We start from the raw sequence: 15,374 nt of genomic DNA, 5'->3' as shown, positions 1-15,374 counted from the left end.
ACCCATCCCCCCTCCTGTTTTATGGGACTGTTTGTGTTTAACATCTGTTTGTTTGCTTTTGGAGAAGGCTACCTGGAGTTCAGGAGAAGTCCTTGTTTGGGTGGAGGAGGCCTTCTTCTTTGAGCTGAGGAGTGGGCGGGGGGGGAAGGAGAGGTCATTCGAAGGTGCCTTTGGGCAGGGGCAGCCGCGCTAGCAGGTTATGCTGGTGAACGGAAGTGAGGTGATGGGGGAGAAGGCCAAGAGGGGTGGCCGGGGGGGGAGGGGGGAAGGGGAAGTGGGGCGGGGGAAAGAAGGGGAAGGGGAAAAGCGGGGGTGGGGTTTCTGCGACGTGGCAGGGGGTGGTGAGAGATGACATGGTCAAGGGCGAAGAAAGGGGCCATCTGGGATGGGCTAGGTACAGAGTGGAATTAAAGGGGCAGGAGTTAAGTGGGGAAGATGACGGACGGTAGAGGGGATTGGAGGCGCAAGCCTCCAGTAAGGTTGGTAACGTGGAACGTCCGGGAACTAAATGGTTAAAAGGTCACAGGTGCTCGTGCACCTCAGGAGCTTGAAAGAGGGGGTTGTCTTTTTGCAGGAGACACACCTCGTGTGAAGGACCAGGTTAGGTTAAGGAAGGGGTGGGTCAGGCAGGTTTTTCACTCGGGGTTTGATTTGAAATCGAGGGGTGTGGCAATTTTAGTGAGCAAAAAAATGGGATTCGTGAGTGCGAAGGAGGTGAGGGGTCCAGGTGGGAGATATGTGATTGTGTGTGGGGTATTGGAAGGGGCACCGGTAGTGTTGGTAAATGTGTATGCCCCAAATTGGGATGATGTGGGTTTTATGAGGGGGTTGCTGGCAGCAATCCCAGATTTGGCCACGTACCAGTTGATAACCTCACAATGCTCCACTTCTCCAGCTTTCACCCGAAACACATTAAAGAAGCCATCTCCTATGGACAAGCCCTCCGTATACACAGGATCTGCTCAGACGAGGAGGAGCGTAACAGACACCTACAGATGCTGAAAGATGCCCTCGTACGAACGGGATATGGCGCTCAACTCATCGATCGACAGTTCCACCGCGCCACAGCAAAAAACCGCACCGACCTCCTCAGAAGACAAACACGGGACACAACTGCCAGAGTACCCTTCGTCGTCCAGTACTTTCCTGGGGCGGAGAAACTACGACATCTTCTTCGCAGCCTTCAACACATCATCAATGAAGATGAACATCTTGCCAAGTTCTTCCCAACACCCCCACTACTTGCCTTCAAACAATCGCGCAACCTCAAACAAACCTTGTTTGCAGCAAATTACCCAGCCTTCAGAATAGCGACCAGGACACCACACAACCCTGCCATGGCAATCTCTGCAAGACATGCCAGATCATCGACATGGATACCACCATTACACATAGAACATAGAACAGTACAGCACAGAACAGGCCCTTCGGCCCTCGATGTTGTGCCGAGCATTGATCACCCTACTTAAACTCACGTAACCCGTATACCCGTAACCCAACAATCCCCCCATTAACCTTACACTACGGGCAATTTAGCATGGCCAATCCACCTAACCCGCACATCTTTGGACTGTGGGAGGAAACCGGAGCACCCGGAGGAAACCCACGCACAAACGGGGAGGACGTGCAGACTCCACACAGACAGTGACCCAGCCGGGAATCGAACCTGGGACCCTGGAGCTGTGAAGCATTGATGCTAACCACCATGCTACCGTGAGGCACCACCCACCAGGTGGTAACACCACCCACCAGGTACGCGGCACATACTCGTGCGACTCGACCATTGTAGTCTACCTCATACGCTGCAGGAAAGGATGCCCCGAAGCGTGGTACATTGGCGAGACCATGCAGACACTGCGACAACGAATGAACGGGCATCGTGCGACATTCACCAGGCAGGAATGTTCCCTTCCAGTCGGGGAACACTTCAGCAGTCAAGGGCATTCAGCCTCTGATCTCCGGGTAAGCGTTCTCCAAGGCGGTCTTCAGGACATGCGACAACGCAGAATTGCCGAGCAAAAACTTATAGCTAAGTTCCGCACGGATGAGTGCGGCCTCAACCGGGATCTTGGATTCATGTCACATTACATCCACCCCCCACCATCTGGCCTGGACTTGCAAAATCCTACCAACTGTTCTGGCTTAAGACAATTCACACCTCTTTAACCTGGGATCACCCCCTATCTCTGGATCTGTAATGATTTGATTACCCGCAAATGCTCGCATTCCAAGCATTGTCTGGCATCTCTGACTTTGTCTATATAAATGTTTCTGGAACATACCTCTCCATTTACCTGAGGAAAGAGCAGTGCTCCGAAAGCTCGTGTTTGAAACAAACCTGTTGGACTTCAACCTGGTGTTGTAAGACTTCGTACTGTCGAAGTAGGTACTCAGGGAGCCCAGTGGTGCAGTCCACGGTGAAGATATGGAATCAGCTGAGGAGGCATTTTAGGGGGGAAAGGGATGTCGGTGCTAACGCCGCTGTGCGAGAATCATGGGTTTGTGCCGGGGGTATGGATAGTGCATACAGGAGGTGGAGGGAAGTGGGGCTGGTCAAGGTGAGGGATTTATATTTGGAGGAAGGGTTCGCCAGTCTGGAGGATCTAAGGGAGAGGGTACAGCTGCCGAGGGGTAGTGAGTTCAGGTATCTACAGGTTAGGGACTTTGCACGAAAGGTCTGGGCGGGGTTCCCTAGATTGCCGGGATACACCCTGCTGGAGTGACTGCTGCTTCTGTATGTGGATGGGGAGGGAAGAATTGGGGATATATAAAAGTGGCTGGGGGAGCAGGGAGGCGAGCAGGTGGTGAAGATCAAGGGGAAGAGGGAAGCGGAGTTGGAAATGGAGATTAATTGGGGAGTATGGAGTGAGGCACTGCGAAGGGTAAACGGGACCTCCTCTTGTGCAAGGATGAGCCCGATGCAGTTTAAGGTGGTGCACAGGGTGCATATGACTCGGGCAAAAATGAATGGGTTCTTCCAGGGGGTAGCAGATGAGTGTGAGAGGTGTGGGCAGAGGCCAGTGAATCATGTTTTGGGGTTGATTCTGAGCGGGAATGTTTGCGGTCTTAGCCAGGATAGTGGAGGAGGGAGTGGACCTGGACCCTTTGGTGGTGATATTTGGGGTTTCAGAGAAGCCGGAGTTCATGGAGAGGAAGAAGGCCAAAGTCTTGGCCTTCGCTTCTCTGATTGCACGGAGAAGAATGTTGCTGGAGTGGCGTTCGGCATCGTCACCGGGGGTAGCAGCATGGTTGGGTGACCTGTATGACTTCCTGCAGCTAGAGAAGATAAAGTCTGAGACAAGGGGCTCAGCAGGGGAGTTTGAGAAAAGGTGGGAGATGTTTGTGACCGTGTTTGAGGAGCTGTTTGTCGCAGGGAGGAGGAAGGGGGGGGGGGGGGGGGGGTGCGTGTGTGTGTGTGAAAAAGGAGAAAAATCTGTACAGACTGTATAGTTGATTGTTGGGAAGAATGTTTTGCGGGGTGTTTATTTTGCTGTAACCTGCTTTGATACAAGTTTGAATAAAATGCGTTTTTAAAAAAAGAAGAAAGGGCATGGGGGTAGTTGGTGGGATTGAAAGGAGTGGGAGAGATGAGGTTTAGGGAATCTTTCAACTGGAAGGTCTCCACCCTCATACTCCTCCTCATGGCTCGCAAAACGTACTGTGAACCCAATCACTGTGTGTCAAAGAAAAGTCACACGTGCAAATTTTGAAAGGCGCGGACTGTATGTCTCGGGTTTTCCCAAGCCCACTTTAAAATCCAGGCCATAGATTTGGATAAGGAAGACATTTTACTGTTAAATATCCAACAATAAAACTTTATGTTAAGAAGCATAACTTACAATGTTAAATTAACCATGAAACAATACATAATTTTCAGTTTTTAACGATAAGCACAGATTAACACAATATAATAAATGACACAACAAGCATTTTTATTATTGAACTCATCATCTAAAAGGTATCACATTCTGTTTTGATATGCCCTGTAAATATATTGGCGGATGGGCAAAAGAAGTAATGAAGACCACACTTACAGTCTCAGGTTATATATCACAGAATTTATAGTGCAGAAGGAGGCCATTCTGCACCAGCCCTTGGAAAGAGCATGCTACGTAACCCCACCTAACCTTTTTGGACCCTAAGGGCAATTTAGCACGGCCAATCCACCTAACCTGCACATCTTTGGACTGTGGGAGAAAACCGGAGCACCCGGAAGAAACCCACGCAGACACAGGAGAATATATATTCCAAAAAAAAGCATAATTATTTATTTTTTCATTTCTATTTTAAACAAGGGAATTTTGTCTGACAGAATCATGAGGTTCATTTTAAAAATTGCTTAATCAGACTCAATGTAACTTTGAATAAAGCCTATCTGGGCTGAAATACATTTTGGTGTGCAACGTTATTCTGCATAAAATTGTACTTTGAATATTGTGAGCAGAATTCTCCCAAAAAATGACTGAGGGCACAATCTTCCCAAAAGGGAACAAAGTCCCCGAGCGAGCATGTTTAGCCGCGTGTTTCCCGGCACTCACAGTGCCGAGGAGAGAGATACTCACCTCTTGCTGCACTCCTTGGAGTCCATGGCACCTGGTACCCGCTTTTAGGGACCAGTACTGGTTCGTGCCCGGGTGACTTTCCGCTGGGCGGGCTAGAGAATACCGGGAGAGTGCTGCATTTTACTTCAATCTCACTAATGTGATTAAGTGAATGCAAATTATCTGTGACCAGTTTTTCGCCCTTTGTGCACGAGATCCCGATAAAGCCAACTGGAGCAGCCTGGGAGAATCAGAAACTGATTTGCACCTGCCGCAAATTCCGGGGCGGGATTCTCTCAGCCCACGCCGGGCCGGAGAATCGCCGGGCCAGGGCGCGAATCGCGCGACGCTCGTCCGCCGATTCTCCGGAGAGCGGAGTTTCGGTGACAGCGCAATGCCGGTCAGGGGCTGCTCGACCCGGCTCCCCCCCGGCGATTCTCCGCCCGGGATGGGCCGAGCGGCCGCACAAAAAAATCACAGTCCTGCCGCCGCCTTCAACGTGTGGTCTTTCCCGGCGGGACCTTGGCGTGCATGCATCCGGGGACGGCCTGGTGGGGAGGTGGGGAGGTGGGGGGGGGGGGGGGGGGGGGGGGATCCAACCCCAGGGGGGCCTCCACTGTGGCCTGGCCCACGATCGGGGCTTACCGATCGGCGGGCCGGCCTCTCGGGCTGGGGATCTCTTTTGCTCCACGCCAGCCCCTGTAGCCCTACGCCATGTTGCGTCGGGGCCGGCAGGGAGAAGGGAGCCACTGCGCAGGCGCGGATTGGCGCCGGATGCAGTGCTCATGCGCGGATTGGCACCGGCCGCAGTGCGCATGCGCAGACCCGCAGCGCCCATTTGACGCCGGCATCGGCCGCTGGAGCGGCGTGGGTCACTCCTGTGCCGAGCTGGCCTCCTGTAGGGGTCAGAATCACTGCTCCTGAGGGCATGTTGCGCCGTCGTGAAACGCGACGGCGTTTACGACGGTGTCAACACTTCGCCTCAGGATCAGAGAATCCTGCCCCTGTTTCGGGAATCTCACGCAATTCTCCCGACATAGCAGGATTTGCAGCAGGTGCATCGAGGCCAGAGAATTACCCCTCCCCCACACTTATATTTTACTTTGCAACAGTAAGTCTTCAAATTTTTAAGAAAAATATCTTGAAATCATGTGAATACTTTAAACAGTGTTAAAGATAAAGAAATAAATCGAGTATTTGATTTTTTTTCAAAAGAGCAGACACAACTGGTGAGGAAGGGAATTAAAATTAACATAAAAAATGGACTATTCTACTTCATTAGCAACAACAAATGTGTATCACAAGCATATGGTTAGCTCTTTCCAAGCCCTGAAGCCCTGTCTTGTTACATCTCTCTATGGAGAGGCTAGGTCAGCTTTCTGACAGAGCCATCTGCCTTTATTGTGCATAGCTCCACTGAACGTGCGAGATAAATATAGAGGATCATTCCACTCCATGCCCACTGCCCAAGCCTCCGGACACAGACAGATCCCTGCACACAAGTCCAGTCTTTAAACAGGCAGAATAAAACCTATGTTCTACATTCAAGCAAATATACCTCCTGTGCAATGTCTTCAACGGAAACTGGAATAAGAAAAGGAAGCCAGCATAAACGTGTCCAACCCGTTGTCTTCTTTTCTGAAGACTGGATATCTATGATACACAGGACTTATTGTAACAGAACGTTGGATTTTGGGTCAGATCAGCAATCATAATTCCAAAGGAGGAGGAGGAGAAAATACCATTTGCAGAATAACAGTAAGCCCACCATATCATTGTGGTTAGTGTTATTCAGCAGTAACGATTTTGCGAATAAAATGTTGTGATAACATATGAGCAGGAAATGCGTGTGAATAAAAATAATTTATTGAAATTAATTGAAGGGAGGTACTGTACGTAACTGTTTGAGATTTCAATACAGCAGCATTACATCGTCAACCTGACTAAGATGTTTGTTTTGGACAGAACAATTGTTATTTTTTTGCTTACATTGTTGTGTACTCCACCTGACCCCTTCGGCTGGAAGGTGTGATGAGCATTATTTGTCTCTTGAGTTAAATACCAGCACCTACACAGAATAGCCTGTAGGGTTAACTTTACCTTCAGTTAGAGTTTATAAAGAGGGGGTCCTATTATGGACTTTGTTTCTCAAATAGCTGGGCCAGTCAAATATTTCTTTAATTAGCAATTGAATCCAATTATACGAGAAGAGCAGGCAGCACCATCATATAGTTAAACACATTGGACTCAATGCCATTTTTTACTGAACAGGATTACACAAGGAAATGAGAGTTAAACTAGAATGACTTGTGTTTGTTAAGTTAAAATAAATCTGAAGTTATCTTTATTTCCCATTGTAGCTAAAAATCGGTGCATTCTCACTGTGCTTAGAGAACAGCCTGATCTCTTAAGTTAATTGAATAGAAAGGCTTTAGTATTTTCTCCATGAATACTGTGTACAAAGAATATTAACAAGAAAGAATTTTAAGAAGGTGAAGACTTTGATGAATTAAGAAAGGTTGTTTTTCTGCCATCTTTTCTATTGATGCAACATAAAGGAAACGGAAATAACTAAGCAATTCAGACATTACTTCAGAAAAGGACTTGTCAGCATACGGTGGAAATGAATGAGGGTACTGCATAAATGGTATTTGTTGTCATTGCGTGAGGTTGAACAGGAAATGTTAGAACTGTAATGAGTAATCATCATATACTTGTTGCTAAAGAATTCAATATGCTTTGTAAATGAATCTGAAAGATGTTAGAGGAGAGAAATGGGCTGGTGATATGATCCAAAGTGTTTTCCAATGGAAGCTTTTCACTGACTTAATATAACAGAAAGCATAGCAAAGATTCTGCTTAGTACTGCGTATGTAAACACTTCACTCTGAAATTGTCACAGTAAAGGAACTAATTAGGAAAAATAGCTGAGTATATTTGTCTTGAGTTCCAATTCCGCAATTATCTTAAAAAGCTACTTGATTTACAGTGCAATGTGAACCGTTCATTCTGAGGTTCTCAGACATCCATCTGCTCTTGGTGAAGTTAACCCTTCACTCCTAGATTGGGTTTTGTGAAAAGCTCAGTAGAATTTACAAAATTTACAGTGCAGGAGGCCATTCGGCCCATCGGGTCTACAGTATAGGACTGACTTATAGCTGCTGCATTCATGCTTAAAATATCTAACAGCAAATGTTATCAAGCTGCTAATACACTAAACTGACATTGCGCTAACTATAGCAGGAATAAAAGCAATCAAGACTTGAGAAAACAGAAAGGGATTTTCCTGCTTTCCTAGATATTTTCACATTTTTAGCTGTGGAATGAACACAGAATACATGGGAATTGTAGGACCTGGGTTTGAATCCCGGCCCTGGGTCACTGTCTGTGTGGAGTTTGCACATTCTCCCCGTGTCTGCGTGGGTTTCACCCCCACAACCCAAAGATGTGCAGGATAGGTAGATTGGCCACGTTAAATTGCCCCTTAATTGGAAAAAATAATACTCTAAATTTATAAATAAAAAAATGAATTAAATTTGCAACCACAAATAATGAAATCAAGGCAAAGGGCTGGATTCTTCAGTCCCCAGCCGTGTGTTTCTCAGTGGCATGCCGCTCGCTGGTGGCGGAATTCTCTACTCCGCCGCTTATCAGTAGGATTTCCAATTGAAGCCACCCTGTGCTCCCATGAAACCCGCGGGCAGGGGTGCGCAGCCGGCGGAATCAGAGAATCCCAACGGCCGGAAGATCCCGGCCAAATTCTTTGTCAAATGAAGACTGCATTAGGACAAAAAAAAATAACAGACCCAAACGTTTTGGTTTATTGTTACTCACGCTGATGCTGTCAATGGAGACAACTATTTCAAAGTTTCTTTTTCAACAACACTACTGGCTAAATTTACTCACCCTTTTCTGGATAACCTGGGTACAGTGAATGTCGAAGTCATTAGAAAGAAGGAAAATTGGACAAATGCTTTTGTTTTACTGGCATGCACATTGACCTGTCCCGCATCAATGGCATTTGCTGAACCCAGGCACAGATGTCGGACAATTCTCTTATTTAAATCTCAACGCCATTATCTCATAACTTCTTTGGTCACCGGTGGGAAAGAAGCAATCAAACTCTTTTTGTAATTGCTGTCCAAAGATAACTGAAATTGAGCTGATACCATTGTGTATGGCAAGCTAAAGAAATATTGAATGTGCAGATCTATTCTATTCCAGCCAGCCGAGAATTGGGCTCTTTCTCCCTCTGAATTACCAGTTAATAGTCAAACATTCACAATCGTATAATTCGAATATCAGTGGTCGGCAGATGATTAATGTTGCTACCTGCCCAAAAAATTAAATACCACATAAACAAAATTGAGTTAAAGAATTCTACTCTAATTGAAGAAACCAAAAAATAAGAGGGGAATCAGCAAGACTTATAATGTTTCCCCCAATATTTACCCAATTTCAATCACATCAAGTTATTAATGTGGTCACTGGATGATCTGTTTTGTGCAAGGTTTTGCCTTTTGGAAAACATGCCAAAGTTAAGTAGGTTAAAAGCCCTGAATAGATGCTCCCTCCTTCGGTAAATATAGTTCTCAAGGGTTCATTTTAGGGTCAGCAAAATTTCTGCAAAAGTCAGCTCTATAATACCTGCTGGCTGTAGCAGACTACTGTCATACTGCATCCAATTTCTAGTGTGACCTGAATCTGTACAATTATGGTTCCTTCGGGGCCAATTGCTTTCATGAATTTAAGTGATGTGATGGGTATCTGTCCTAAATAAGTCAGTCTTGTACTGTATGTAAAATGCGTCACACACTAAAGGGAATGATGATAAGTGCACTGAGCAATCGCTGAAGGGACATGATATTACGTTTTAAACAGATGCCAACCTCTATGTGGCCTTGCAAGTCTGAAACACAGTATTTGCTTTTACATTTTGTCCTGTATACCTTTTTGTCTAAAGATTTTGACTGCTTACATAAGCTGGAAGGTTGGACAGTTAGCCCAGAAATGTCTTCCCAGATATAATCGATTCAGCTTTACTGTTAGGTTGGGAGGGAAGCTAATGCAAGGTAGTACTTGTGGGGGTACATTTTGGAGGTAGTGACCACAATTCTGTGACTTTCACTTTAGTTATTGAGAGGGATAGGTGCGTACAACAGGGCAAGGTTTACAATTGGGGGAAGGGTAAATACAATGCTGTCAGACAAGAATTGAAGTGCAGAAGTTGGGAACATAGGCTGTCAGGGAAGGACACAAGTGAAATGTGGAACTTGTTCAAGGAACAGGTACTGCGTGTCCTTGATATGTATGTCCCTGTCAGGCAGGGAAGAGATGGTCGAGTGAAGGAACCATGGTTGACAAGAGAGGTTGAATGTCTTGTTAAGAGGAAGAAGAAGACTTATGTAAGGCTGAAGAAACAAGGTTCAGACAGGGCGCTGGAGGGATACAAGATAGCCAGGAGGGAACTGAAGAAAGGGATTAGGAGAGCCAAGAGAGGGCATGAAAAATCTTTGGCAGGTAGGATCAAGGAAAACCCCAAAGCCTTTTACACATGTGTGAGAAATATGAGAATAACTAGAGCGAGGGTAGGTCCGATCAAGGACAGTAGCGGGAGATTGTGTATTGAGTCTGAAGAGATAGGAGAGGTCTTGAACAAGTATTTTTCTTCAGTATTTACAAACGAGAGGGGCCATATTGTTGGAGAGGACAGTGTGAAACAGACTGATAAGCTCGAGGAGATACTTGTCAGGAAGGAAGATGAGTTATGCATTTTGAAAAACTTGAGGATAGACAAGTCCCCCGGGCCTGACGGGATATATCCAAGGATTCTATGGGAAGCAAGAAATGAAATTGCAGAGCCGTTGGCAATTATCTTTTCGTCCTCGCTGTCAACAGGGGTGGTACCAGAGGATTGGAGAGTGGCGAATGTCATGCCCCTGTTCAAAAAAGGGAATAGGGATAACCCTGGGAATTACAGGCCAGTTAGTCTTACTTCGGTGGTAGGGAAAGTAATGGAAAGGGTACTGAGGGATAGGATTTCTGAGCATCTGGAAAGACACTGCTTGATTAGGGATAGTCAGCACGGATTTGTGAGGGGTAGGTCTTGCCTTACAAGTCTTATTGACTTCTTTGAGGAGGTGACCAAGCATGTCGATGAAGGTAAAGCAGTGGATGTAGCGTACATGGATTTTAGTAAGGCATTTGATAAGGTTCCCCATTGTAGGCTTGTGATAGTGGGAAATTTGGCCAGTTGGATAACAAACTGGCTAACCGATAGAAGACAGAGAGTGGTGGTGGATGGCAAATATTCAGCCTGGAGCCCAGTTATCAGTGGCGTACCGCAGGGATCAGTTCTGGGTCCTCTGCTGTTTGTGATTTTCATTAACGACTTGGATGAGGGAGTTGAAGGGTGGGTCAGTAAATTTGCAGATGATACGAAGATTGGTGGAGTTGTGGATAGTGAGGAGGGCTGTTGTCGGCTTCAAAGAGACATAGATAGAATGCAGAGCTGGGCTGAGAAGTGGCAGATGGAGTTTAACCCTGACACGTGTGAGGTTGTCCATTTTGGAAGGACAAATATGAATGCGGAATACAGGGTTAACGGTAGGGTTCTTGGCAATGTGGAGGAGCAGAGAGATCTTGGGGTCTATGTTCATAGATCTTTGAAAGTTGCCACTCAAGTGGATAGAGCTGTGAAGAAGGCCTATGGTGTGCTAGCGTTCATTAGCAGAGGGATTGAATTTAAGAGCCGTGAGGTGATGATGCAGCTGTACAAAACCTTGGTCAGGCCACATTTGGAGTACTGTGTGCAGTTCTGGTCACCTCATTTTAGGAAGGATGTGGAAGCTTTGGAAAAGGTGCAAAGGAGATTTACCAGGATGTTACCTGGAATGGAGAGTAGGTCATACAAGGAAAGGTTGAGGGTGCTAGGCCTTTTCTCATTAGAACGGAGAAGGATGAGGGCGACTTGATAGAGGTTTATAAGATGATCAGGGGAATAGATAGAGTAGACAGTCAGAGACTTTTTCCCCGGGTGGAACACACCATTACGAGGGGACATAAATTTAAAATAAATGGTGGCAGATATAGAGGGGATGTCAGAGGTAGGTTCTTTACCCAGAGAGTAGTGGGGCAATGGAATGCACTGCCTGTGGAAGTAGTTGAGTCGGAAACGTTAGGGACCTTCAAGCGGCTATTGGATAGGTACATGGATTAGGGTAGAATAATGGAGTGTAGATTAACTTCCTCTTAAGGGCAGCACGGTAGCATTGTGGATAGCACATTTGCTTCACAGCTCCAGGGTCCCAAGTTCGATTTCGACTTGGGTCACTGTCTGTACGGAGTCTGCACATCCTCCCCGTGTGTGCGTGGGTTTCCTCCGGGTGCTCCGGTTTCCTCCCACAGTCCAAAGATGTGCAGGTTGGGTGGATTGGCCATGAAAGATTGCCCTTAGTGTCCAAAATTCTATGATTAACCTAGGACAAAAGTTCGGCACAACATTGTGGGCCGAAGGGCCTATTCTGTGCTGTATTTCTCTATCTACTTGTGCTAATATCAAGTTTTGGCTATTTGAGAAACAACGGCCAAGAAATTGAATGTCTTTCACGTATGAAGTGGCTTTCTATCTTATCTCCTCAAATATTTGGGCAGGGAAAGAAAAAGGGGCATCCTTTACACACAGCTGAAGTAGGTATTAGGCCCATCGCAAATGCCGGCTGCTTCAGGGAAAGCAACCCAAGAATTAACTGTAGAAAAAATGAAAGTGAAAAAAAAAGAAACAGAATTGAAAAATGTAAGTTACTTACCTGTAAACCACTCCCCAGAATACTGAAAGGTCATCTGATGAAAGGTCATGAAAGGTTATCTTAAGCTTCTCTCCTCCTCCAGAAGAGGCCAAAAGCACATCTACCTCCTACCCTGATGCCTCTCGGGGATCAGTGACCATTCTCTTTATGCTATCATTTGCCTTTGCACCAGCAGCAGCTCGAGCTTCCACTGCTTGAGGGCCCTCGAGGTCTTTATGCCTTTCAGCTCACTATCATGTCACACAAATGACATAACCCCCACCCTCTAATCCAGTTCCCGTCTATTTTGGCACGTTTCTCACAGCTGAATTGACTCCTACGACAAAGTCTGCATGTGAATAAGGCCTGAAGCCCAATATTCAGGGAGCCTCAGGCCTCACTATTTGCATGTTGGGAAAGGGCCCAAACATCAGCCCTCCCAAACTGCTGGTCAATTGAATTTCTGTCACCCACTACTTCAGCTGAGAACCTTTGCTCCCAATGCAACAACTACCAACCCAATTGTTACAACAAATATTGAGTTTTGACGAACATCCTATATATTTCCTAAGTATATAAATATTACTTTCTTTAAAATGTTAATTATGCAAAGGGAGAAAAATCAACAATTTATAACATTCAAGTTGCTGCCTGATAAAATACATTCACGATAAATTAATTGAAATTAAAATCCAAGCCTAGTGTCTCTCTTTAGCACCAAATTGTTTTTGAACTGTTTCTTATCCTTCTCTCAAAGGGAGCTAGCTTCCTTCCAGCCACATCCAAAAGATGTTTATCAGTCCTGCTTGCAGGTTCTGGAATAGGGAGTGTTGCAGGTTTCTTATGGCTGAGTCGATTTGTCTTCAAACTAACATCTATGCACTATTCAGCATGAGCGATACACAGCAATCAGGAGCAGTAACAATGGCTCATTTCCCCTTCCTACTCTTTGGAAAACTCCCAGCACAATGAGGGATTGATTTTGGGACCATTCTTCCTTCTCCTCAGTATCATATCACGCGGTGTCATGACACCCATCACCTACCCTCCATTCCAGTTTCCATCTATGTTTTACTCCATGGCCAACTGACCCTTGAATGGTTTTCTCCATTTACTTTCATTCTAGTTTCATCATGCTGTGCACTATTCCCAAGCCTCTGTTAGTAAGTTCAAGGAGTAATCTCCCGCCTCCTATGCATATGCAAATGTATCTGGCAATTCTGGCTATCTTTATCCATTGTATAATGGATAATTGCATACCCTTAATGGAAGTAAAGTCTCCATAGTCCCAGGTGACCATAGGCTGCTTTGTCCTTTGAGAGGCCGAGCTGGCTGGTGGTGATTTAACCTGAGGATCACCACCCCTCAGGCGAGGGGCAAGGTTGAGAAGGGGCAAGGTCATGAATGAAAATGAAATGAAATGAAAATTGCTTATTGTCACGAGTAGGCTTCAAATGAAGCTACTGTGAAAAGCCCCTAGTCGCCACATTCCGGCGCCTGTTCGGGGAGGCTGTTACGGGAATCGAACCGTGCTGCTGGCCTGCTTGGTCTGCTTTCAAAGCCAGCGATTTAGCCCTGTGCTAAACAGCCCCAATAACCTCAGCTGGTACGGGAATTGAATCCACGCTGTTGGCCCCGCGCTGCTTCATAAACCAGCAAAGATCCTGCCTAAAACTGAGCTAAACTGGCCCCCTTAACACTCAGCATATTATTCACAGTTTTAGTTCATCTTTGAATCTTCTGTTAAGCCACGTGTCCGAAAAAGTATACACAAATAGAAATGTAAAGTATATCGCAGTGTAACCTGTCCTGTTTTCTTTGCAACAAGACTTGGGGTGTGTTTGATCAGGAGTTCGAACCAGAACAGCTCCAATAAATGGTGCAGCTCCCAGTTGTAGCCAAGTTCAAACAATATTGTTCGGCGTTTTGTAAAGATGATCCTATCAACTAGTCTCACTATTTTCAAAGTCTGAGGCAACATGATTAGTTCATGAATGGATTTCCACTACAAGGAATTTGCTCTGTCTGTGGTGTCTGAAGCAGAAATCATTCCAACTTGGTTTATTTTTCCCATGTTTGATATTCCCATGTGGGAATGGTGGAGGGAAGAAGAAATGGGAAAATGGACAGCCTGAGGGACGTCAGGCATCACTGAATCAGCCAAATGGAACTTTATGATGCCTCTCAAGCTTTGAAGTTGCAATGCTTTATTTAACCATCCTTGGAACGTTTGATGGAATCCACTTGTGGAGGTCATGTCAGAGACAAGAAAAACAAAATTCCTGTAATTCACAGAAACCTTACAGCCAGCACTTAACATTCTTACAGGCAGGTCATCCCATGAATCTATACTGTCCAAGAAAAGATTAGGATGCACAAATTTGCAGGCCAAAAATAGTCACTGTATGACAAGAGATTCTCTCTCACAATTCAAGATGCAATGAGAAATAACAGGAAAGAAGAAAATTAGGGAATAAGGCAAGGAGACTCCATTTTGAAATGCGAAAATAAAATCGCATCCTGGAAAGCTCTTTGGATTATAAAAGCTTATTATCCAATATATGCAGCAGGGAACAAATCATTCTGTTGTTCAAGAAGTGAAATCAGGTTTGAAAGCCAAAACTGTTAGGTACCAGCAGCCGGCTAAAACTGAACAAGTTTACCAATTATATTATTGGCTTTAAGAACCCAAACACACACAATGTCAGCTCTTTCCAAAGTGTTTGCCTACTGAATAACATAATTTAGACTGAACAGATATCTTGACATGCATACGGTCCACCCTGAATTAACCCCCGTGCTCTCAGATGTCCCCTGTACAGTATTAGCAGCTGAGTGCTTGGCTTCGATTTCAGGTCTAGTGCTGCGATGTACTTAACACCTGCTGTGCAGTGATAAAGGGCCAGCACTCTATCCAAAAGCAAGATACAAGAACATTGATTTAATTGATCTGATGTTTACGAGCCAGGTGTCATTTGTTCTACCAGGCACAAAAATAGCCCACAGCACCATGTGACAGGTGCTGCAAAGTCAGGAATAGTGAATG

General features: G+C 45.6%; 2 protein-coding genes across 7 annotated transcripts in view; one reads left to right on the top strand and one right to left on the bottom strand.

Annotated features, from left to right (window-relative positions):
* Positions 1-15,374, bottom strand: part of cmss1 (cms1 ribosomal small subunit homolog) — a 443,802-nt gene that overhangs the window by 74,143 nt on the left and 354,285 nt on the right. The window contains exon 1 of one of the 5 annotated variants that reach the window (XM_038801757.1): positions 6,100-6,220. The exons of the other annotated variants lie outside the window; for them this stretch is intronic. The gene's annotated coding sequence lies outside the window, so the exon portion shown is untranslated. Of the gene's footprint in view, positions 1-6,099; positions 6,221-15,374 lie in introns of those variants that run through there. 5 annotated transcript variants of the gene reach the window in all.
* The window catches only part of filip1l (filamin A interacting protein 1-like), a 328,667-nt gene continuing 319,383 nt past the window's right edge, over positions 6,091-15,374 (top strand). Inside the window, exon 1 of one of the 2 annotated variants that reach the window (XM_038801749.1) lies at positions 6,091-6,299. The gene's annotated coding sequence lies outside the window, so the exon portion shown is untranslated. Of the gene's footprint in view, positions 6,322-15,374 lie in introns of both variants that reach the window. The other variant, XM_038801750.1, reaches the window with a different exon arrangement.

Source organism: Scyliorhinus canicula, chromosome 7 (genome assembly GCF_902713615.1).
Source record: "Scyliorhinus canicula chromosome 7, sScyCan1.1, whole genome shotgun sequence".
Lineage (NCBI taxonomy): Eukaryota > Metazoa > Chordata > Chondrichthyes > Carcharhiniformes > Scyliorhinidae > Scyliorhinus > Scyliorhinus canicula.
The sequence above is the reverse complement of the archived record's forward strand: the minus strand, read 5'-3'. Positions and strand labels throughout refer to the sequence as shown.